The sequence below is a fragment of the Mastomys coucha genome, unplaced genomic scaffold (genome assembly GCF_008632895.1).
Source record: "Mastomys coucha isolate ucsf_1 unplaced genomic scaffold, UCSF_Mcou_1 pScaffold23, whole genome shotgun sequence".
NCBI classification, from domain to species: domain Eukaryota; kingdom Metazoa; phylum Chordata; class Mammalia; order Rodentia; family Muridae; genus Mastomys; species Mastomys coucha.
The window spans coordinates 40,151,446-40,160,904 of NW_022196906.1; the positions used below are offsets into that span (position 1 = coordinate 40,151,446).

Below are 9,459 nucleotides of genomic sequence, written 5' to 3' on the forward strand. Positions count from 1 at the left end.
AAAACAAAAGAGAATTTGTGAGTCAAAGAGGTGAAGAAGACTGGCTTAGTACACTGTGAGACCTAAGGCTGTTTTCCTTACCTTCTAATCTAAGTAAAACCTTAGCTTTTTTGGTCACATTAGAAATTCTCTGAACTTTTGTTTTGATCTAGGTTTTCTTTATTCCTTCCTTTCTCTCTCTCTCTCTCTCTCTCTCTCTCTCTCTCTCTCTCTCTCTCTCTCTCTCTCTCTCTCATAGGGTCTTATTCTGTACTGTAGTCCAGGCTGGCCTTGAACTTGCTGTATAGACTGTGCAGGGACCTTGAACTTGTAGCAATCCTCCTGGCTGTGCCTCCACGTGCTAGGATTATAAGCGTACACCACTGTCTCTAGCTAAGATTTCTCTGAATTCTTGATAGAATCGTTATATAAGTCAGCACTTGGGAGACAGAGAGACAGATAAAACTCTGGGTTTGTAGCCAGCCTAGCCTGGTCTACAGAGTGAGTTCAGGAACAGGACAGCCTATACAGAGAAGCGTGTCTCAGAAAGAAAGAGAGAGAGAGAGGAGAGAGAGAGAAAAGGAAAGAAGGAAGGAAGGAAAGAGAGAGGGAAGGATGGGGAAGAGGGGCTAAGGGAAGTAAGTCACCTTTGCTTCTTACATACCAGTTACCCCTTCATGCTCAAAGGATGATCATAATTCTCTTGTCAGTGTTTTTCTCATCCACAGACTAATCTCCAGGTCATTGAGGACCATGTCTGTCTTGTCCCTATTGTTCTGAGAGCACTTTAGTGGAGCATCAGACATTAGAAGTACTTTTCTATTACTACATACATCTCTCAGGGTTACAGCTCTCATGTCTCTGGCTAGGTGAATTATGTTAATGTCTTAGCTTTGACCTAAGAAGGCATTTTTTTTTCACTTGCTTATAACTGAGGCCATACCTTTGAGCTCTGTAAATGCCACTCCCACCTTCCCTATTGGGTCATGTCTGAATTCTGAATTTATCATTGTGTATGTCCACAATGTATGTGTGTGGCTGTGCATGCCAAGGGATACCTGTAGAGGTCAGAGGTCTGTTGAGTCGGTTCTCTCCTTCCACCTTTACATGGTTTCCAGGGACCAAACTCAAGTTACCAAGCTTGCTCCATCACCCACTGAGAGCCCTCTCCCTGACTTCATAGTTTTGGTTGGTTGGTTGGCTGGGTTTGTTGTGGTTGTTGTTGTTGTTTTGAGACAGGATCTCACTGAGTAGCAGTGGCTGATTTCCATTTACAGAGAGCCAGCAGCTTCTGCCTCCTGAATGCTGAGATTAAAGGCATGTGCCATCATGCCTGGCCCGTGATTTATTTTTTATTTATTTTTTCTTATTTATTTATTTATTTATTTTGGTTTTTCGAGACAGGGTTTACTCTTCATAGCCCTGGCTGTCCTGGAACTCACTCTGTAGACCAGACTGGCCTCGAACTCAGAAATCTACCTGCCTCTGCCTCCCAAGTGCTGGGATTAAAGGCATGCGCCACCACTGCCCAGCTCTGGCCCATGATTTTTAATTTGAAAAATAATGTATTTAAATACTGGGTTTCCATTTGGTATCATTAGGTTCTGTTTAAAATTGAAAGAGGTCTTTGTTCATTGTGCTCTATAAAAGGTGCACTAAAACTTCTGAGTAATATGTTCTCCGGCAAGTATCAGGAACACACTGAGTGGACCTTTGTGGCTCTAATTTGGTGTGATTTAGGATTCTGACATGCATGTTACTATTCCTAACAATTTCAGTGGGTATTGCCTGCATGTCTTTTTTTTTTTTTTAAGTTTTATTTATTTATTATATGTAAGTACACTGTAGCTGTCTTCAGACACTCCAGAAGAGGGAGTTAGATCTCATTACGGTTGGTTGTGAGCCACCATGCGGTTGCTGGGATTTGAACTCAGGACCTTGGGAAGAGCAGTTAGTGCTCTTTAACCACTGAGCCATCTCTCCAGCCCAGTCTGCATGTCATATAGGAACTAATGACAGCATTTTTTAAAATTGACTCATTTAAACATGGAGACTTCTGTTGGGGCTTTTCAATTGTACTTTCTTATGGTAAGAGTTGGGTAGTATTACCTACAGTAGTGTTGACACTGACCAGTTCGGTGATCCCACCTGCTGATGTATGTTGGGAAACCCCTGTAAATTCTTCATCATAAATGCCATTTTCCCATGAAGGGATTTTCCCTGAATGTGTATTTGAAGGCTATGAGTTTCTCATTACCATCTTATTAGCCTCTAGTCAGTAAGTTCAGCCAGGGGTTGGTGCAAATCCTAAATACTGAGGATTCCCTAAGCTTTTGTTCAGCATGAACTCACTGATTCCTGGAAGATTTCAAATTCACTCTCGTCAGTGCTGTGTGTGATCCTGCAATCCACACTGCCTTCTGTTGTTTTAATTATTTAAAAAGTAATAATAACAACCAATACTTAGTGAGTAGTCCTGTAGGTGACTTACAGAACTAGTTCTCTTTCTGTGCTGTGTGTCATGTTAGCAGCCTGGGTAACACCCCAATTCTTACTTACATAACTTTTTCCACTCATTTTGGTCTTTATTATTTTTGAGTCATCTCTAACAAGCATGCCCCCCTTTCTCTGTAAGTCAATGGAGATATCAGACAAGGGCCAGAGTTAACTCTACGTTGGGGTGTTTGTCCCTGGTTTTAAGTGTTGTCCTCAGAAGGTTACAGATTTGACAGAATGAGGGATCTTGTCACAGTGCCTTCTAGTGAGGGTGGACACTTAGAAATATGGATATATTTCCAGTTTACTTGTCCTTCTGCTCTGTTTCCCAAGCTAGTCTCTCTCTCTCTCTCTCTCTCTCTCTCTCTCTCTCTCTCTCTCTCTCTCTCTATCTCTCTCTTTCTCTGTGTGTGTGTGTGTGTATATATATAGAAAGATAGATAGATATAGATGTAGATAGATATATAGATATATCTATCTATTCTATGTATGTGTATGTGTGTGTGTGTATATATATATATATATATATATATATGTATACATACATACATACATCTACAGGCAGACAGACACACGCACACATATACACACTAGCAGGAAGGGAAGCCTAGGTCTCCAGAAGGCTTAGATGTCAGTTGCACTGCTTTGGGAGCACTGAGAACACTGGTACTAGCTGAAGGTTCTGCCCCATCTGTTCACATCTGCTTTGGATTGTTCCTTGGTCAACCAGGAAAGACATCTTTGTTATTGCTCTGAAGTGGTGGACCAAACAAGAAAATTTGCTCTTGGAATTGTCTTGATTTTTAAATTAATGCCACCAGCCCTCCCCTCTTTTCCCACCATGTTTTACATACCCAACTAATGATACGCTTACTTTAGCATTCAGTATCACTACCTTATATAGCCTTAGGCACCTCATCTCGCCTAGAACAAAGAGTTTCAGGGCTCAAAATCAATAGCAACTTCTGGTATTTAAACCATCCTAGGCAGTGAACATAGGGTTCAAATTAGTCTTCTGCTTTGTATTAAGAGAAAAGGATGTAAATTGCGTTTTGAGCCTGCAGACAAATGCTAACTAACCGGGGTGTTGGGGGTTGGAAAAGAGACTTAACAAATTAAGTTGAGTTGCTTAGGAGTGGAGAAATAAATGACCACAGGCCACATAAAGAGAACTCCACTCATATGGCTTCTGCTGTGTTGGGTGAGTATCCAGTATAACCAATTTCCTTTGTGTATACCCACATGCATGTGTACATGTTCATGTGTGTGCAAGTGGGCATGTATTTGTATGTCTATGTAAGCCAGAGGATTTCACTAGGTATTGTTTAAGTGTTATCCTACTGGCCACCTATGAAAACAGGGTCTCTTACTAGGACCTGTTACTCCCTGATTAAGCAGGGATGCCTGGCCAGCACACTTGGACACCTGCCTCCTTCTCCCTATCACCGGATTTAGAAACATTTGTCATTATATTCATCTTTGGGAATCAAACTCTGATCCCCTTGCTTGCATAGCATGCATTTACTGAATGAGCCATATCACTAGCCCTTAGTAGTTTTTTTTCTATTATGACATTGATTTCTTTTTCTTTTTAAAAGATTTATTTACTATTATTTTTATTTATATGAGTACACCGTAGCTGTCTTTAGACACACACTAGAAGAGGGCATCGGATCCCATTACAGATGATTGGGAGCCACCATGTGGTTGCTGGGAATTGAACTCAGGACCTCTGGAAGAGCAGTCAGTGTTCTTAACTGCTGAGCCATTTCTCCAGCCCATGACTTTGATTTCTTAGGTAAAAATCTTTATGACATTTATCACCTTTGGTTGAGTCTGTAGGCCATAAATCTTTTCCCATTTATGGTAATAAACAGTAAAGAGTGTTGGCTTTTTTTGTTGACACTAGTGTCAGTTCTCTGAAAAGGACTGCTGGCTGTCTCCAGTCATTATTGTAGATGATGCTTTGATCTAGACATGCAATGCTCACATGTAATCTCAAAATTGGGGAGATTGAGGCAGAAGAATTGGAAATTGACCCACCTGGTCTCAATATCCCACCCCAAAAGTAATATTTTAACATCTGTATATTTAAAAGAACATAGTTACTTATAGATTCATGTGTGCTTGCCCTTGGAACTCTAAATGAAAGATTTCTAAACATTGCAGATATAACCTTCCCTCTAAGACACTGGTCATTCTGAAATCATTCTTCCCAGGCTTGTTTTCTGTATACAGTCAGCATATCTACAATTATGCTTTTCCCTTTATGTCATGTCAATTATCTTGTCCAGGATGCTCTGTAAAATCACTGTGTGTCATATTGCATGCAAGGAAATGTACAAGTAAAGGTAGCACCCTAAATTACTGTGTGAATATGGGCCTCTTCCATAATCAAAGGCTCCTTCATGGCGTTGGCTTCAGCGCTGCACACCTCCTACTTTCTTGGGCTTCATTTTTAAGATGCGCTACAAGTACAAATATTTACTTGCCCTTGTGAGCTTATCCCTGAGTCTTTTCTCTGCTTGTTTGTATGTGGCTTGTATGGTTTCACTGTGGTGACCATTTTCTGTCTCTACATTTCACCAGAGTTTAGTATATGGTATTCTACATCCTGGACCATGTATGCCTTTCAACCATAACAGCAGAGATAAGCTAAGGCTGCTGTCCAGTGAGCCCAGCCCGAGAGAGACACAGAGTAAGCTAAGGCCACTGTCCAGTGAACCCAGCCCCAGAGAGACACAGCCTAGCTCTCCTGGACTTCCAGGTGGTATTGGTTCTGGGGACACAGGGACCTTTTCTAGCACAGAACCTGTGCTTTTGCAAAAATGGCCAGGCCCTGCTTTCTGCTAACTCCGGGGATATCATGCATGACTTAAAAAGTATAGTCAGAAAATGTTTTTAAGAAGTTTTAACTAAGATTATCTAAAAGTTCTGCCAACATTTCATCCACTTCTAGTTATCTAATGTTTTTAAGAACTCTGTCCTGAATTTTCTTTTTTCTTCTGGCTGTCCATTTGACTTGATACCTTAAGCTAGACATGCTGAAAGAAGGAAGCCAGGTCCGTGGAAAGTAGGTGAGTGGACACCTAACGAGTGGAGATAGAAAGTAGATGAGTGGATGCCTGGTGAGTGAAGTAGATGGGTGATGATTGGTACAGAAGGGGCTACTTCTGTGATAAAACACTGTACAATCCGCCTTGGCTACCCAACTCTGGGTAGCCAAAAGCCGTGTCAGTACACCTTAATTAGAGGAAGTCATAGAATACTTTTTTTTTTTTTTTTTTGGTTTTCTGAGACAGGGTTTCTCTGTTGTAGCCCCTGGCTGTCCTGGAACTCATTCTGTAGACCAGGCTGGCCTCGAACTCAGAAATTTGCCTGCTTCTGCCTCCCAAGTGCTGGGATTAAAGGCGTCCACGCCCAGCTAAAAAAATTCTTTCTTTCTTTCTTTTTTTTTTTTTTTTAATATTCCTTAACTGTAGAGAATAAAAGCAGCTTGTGAGTGGATCTGTGCCGAGTATCAAGAACCACAGTATGGCTCATTATCACTAGAGTCCTTTAATCTTGTCTTATAGAACTTCTCAAAGCGGGGTAAGGAGGGGAGGGAAGCTGAGACCCACAGCACCCAGCATTTAGAGCTGAGTTCTCTCACCTGATACAGCTGTGCATTCTGGGTGGTGCCACAAGCCTCCCGCAACACCCAGGGCAGTCCCTTTATGATCTCTTGTATTCACTTAGCAAGCAAGTTCTGAGTGCTCTGTCCTTGATCATGCTCCCCTCCACCCCCATTCAGTTTGCAGTCCACTTTTCACCCTTTGCCGTCCCAGATCAACTGATCTTGATTTGTTTTAGGGTTTGTGTGTATGGGTGTATGTGGTATATGTATGGTATCTACATACATGCGCACATTTGCACCTGCACTAGGAGGCCATCAGGTGTCCTGCTCTATCCCTCTCCCTCTCCCTCTCCTTCTCCCTCTCTCAATTTTTCGAGACAGGGTTTCTCTGTGTAGCCCTGGCTGTCCTGGAACTCATTCTGTAGACCAGGCTAGCCTCGAACTCAGAAATCCACCTGCCTCTGCCTCCCAAGTGCTGGGGTTAAAGGTGCGTCACCACTGCCCTGCTTCCCTCCCCATTCTCTTAAGACAGGGTTTCTCATTGACCCTGCAGCTGGGCTGGCAACCAGCAAGCCTTAGATTTCCCTCCCCTGCCTATGTGGGTTGGCTACACTCAGCCTTTTAGTGAGTGCCTCACATTTGAACTCAGGCTTGCACAGGAAGCAGGCTTCATGCTGAGTCATCTGGCTAGCCCCCTGCTTCCTTCCTTTTTGAATCATTCCTGGGATCATGTCCCTTGTCTTTTTGGTGCATCTCTGTAAGGATTATCATACTGCTGAATCTCCTGCAGCTCTTCAAGACACTGATGTTGAGTGAGCGGGTGAAGAGATGGAGGGATTCACTTAGAGTCCTGTATTGGAGGTGTTAGGAGTGTGTAGCAGCAGACAATATGAGTAGTACTAGAAACAGCAGCTTGAGCGGACGTACTTGAGGAGCCTGGGGAAGAGAAGTAGTAACTTTTTAGGTACAAAGTAACAGATCAAACATGGGCTCTGTGCCTTGTTGTTGTTGCTGTTGTTGGTATTTCTGACCCAAGCCAGTTAGAATCCATACTTGTTTTAGTCTTTGCTTTATTTTTGTTAGAGTTTTCCCTCCCTTCAGTTTATTTCAGTTGTCTGTCCTATAAACAGTAAAAGCTGCTCACCCACTTCTTCCCTCCCCTGCTTCAACCACACATCCCAGGATCCCCCTGCTACTTCACTAAAACTGCTAACTGTTCTGAAAAATAGCCCTCTGCTTGAAGCATGCAGAAGCCGCCCACAACGGTAAGCAGCTAAGAGAAACCAGAGCACATATTTCCTCTAGCCCATTTTTTTTTTCAGCCTCTCAAGTATTTGTTAGAGGAAGCTGAGTTTTCAAAATAAGTTCCAATGTTCCTGTGTGTTAATAATTTGAGGTTTCTCCTGCATGGATAATTTATATGTTCAAAAACATCTCATGCTAAAGTTAAATGCACATTGAACTAGCCATACTCCTAGCTTACCATATGCATGGCAGAGCTGGAGAGGGGTGTGAGGTAAAGGGCCACTGGCAGGGAAGATGGCCATACAGTGCTAAGGAAACCTCACTTTACAGTGATGCATTGCCAAGAAGGATGCTGGGCCTGCCCCTGCTAGGCTTGGTACTTGAGCTGCAGTTAAATCATCTTTCACAACATTACCAAAAGTGTCCCATTGCAGATTCTTGTTTGTGAAGCCAGTGAGCACTCTGCTGCTGAGCCCAGTCCTCTTTGTGTTTTTGTTCTGAGGCAGGGCATCTGCACTGAGCTGCCCGAGCTGACCTCAAACTTAGAGTCCTCCTGCCTTATCCTCCAGTTAGCTGGGGTTACAGGCTGGTGCCATCAAGTCTGGGGTGTGTTAGGATTTTCGGCAACTTATCCTATTTGCTTATGAAGAGTTTGGACATTTTGCTCACTGTGTGCAGACTGTGAGGCGCAATTGGACATTGAAAAGATCTGTGGTATATTCTTCTAGTCCTAGCACTCAGAAGGCCAAGGCAGGAAGATCCTGAGTTAGAGGCCAGCCTGAACTACATTACAAGATCTAGGTCAGCTTAGGCTACCTGTGTGGCCATAGGGAGACTCTCTCCAACAAGCCGATCAATTGGTATGGCTTTCAATGTGGTTTTGTTCAGAAGCAGCATTTGCTGTTTGTTTTTGAGACATGATCTGACTATGGCACCCTAGTTGTCCTGGAACCCATAATGGAGACTAAGCTGACCTCAAATACACAGATAACTTATCTGCCTCTGCCTCCAGAATGCTGGGATTAAAGGCATGAGTTACCATGCTAGGCTATAAGAACTATTTCTTATATTTTTGGTTGTGAGCCTAGCCTTTAACGGCTGAACCATCTCTCCAGCCCACACTATTTCTTACACGCTCACTGTGCTTGAAGACATGCTAAGTATCATGAAAGAGCCAGGAAAGAATAGTAGCTTTTTTAAAAACTTCTTTTTGAAACATGAATGCTATATTTATATCATTGCTCTCCCACCCTCCACATTCATGTCCCTCACTTCTTCCTAACTTATCACCTCTTCTTACTGGGATGTGCGTGTGTGCGTGCTCGAGTTCTGACCACTTGAAATTGGATAACCCTTGGGGTCTCATCTCTGTATAAGAGAAGACTGACTCTCCCTCTCTTGGCAGCTATTAATTGCATACATTGGTTCATCTTGAGGTTGGGCCTTGTGAGATTTCCTCCATCCATGATGGAGTGTCAGGTGGTGTTGTCATTGTACAGTTCTTCAGCAACTCTAATAAGTTATAAAGGAACTAGAGAGAAAGGATAGATTTTTCTAAGGGAGATAGAGTGTTTTAAAAGCTGAAAGAATCACACATACACACACTAAAGGTAAAGAGTCACAGGGGAGGACAGAGAAGGTGGGGAATTGTCTTAGTCAGTACTCTATTGCTGTGAAGAGACACTATGAGCACAGCAACTCTTATAAAGGAAAACATCTACTTGGCTGGCTTCAGAGGTTTAGTCCATTAGCCTTAGGCCGGGAAATATGGCAGAGCATAGGTAGTAGACATGGTGCTGGAGAAAGAGCTGAAAGTTTTAGATCTGGAGCCACGGGCAGCAGGAAGTTACAGTGACTTTAACTTCTGACACCTCAAAACCCCACCTCCTAGTCATGCACTTCCTCCAACAAAACCACACCCACACCGACCTCTAACAGCATCACTCCCTATGGGCTGTTTTTATTCAAACCACCACAGTGATCTAAGAGATTTCACAACAAGGTGTTTATTTCTATTGACAAATGGCACTGTTTCTGTTGAATCAGACCCTGAACTAAACCCCTTGTGATTAGTAAATTATCTTCAGGAGCTTGGGTGAGAGGGATTGGAGATAGAGGTTCTG

At 42.8% G+C, this 9,459-nt stretch overlaps 1 protein-coding gene across 2 annotated transcripts in view; it reads left to right on the forward strand.

The window, feature by feature from the left end:
* Sik3 (SIK family kinase 3) overlaps positions 1-9,459 on the forward strand; it is a 223,149-nt gene that overhangs the window by 162,594 nt on the left and 51,096 nt on the right. The gene's annotated exons all lie outside the window — the stretch shown is intronic.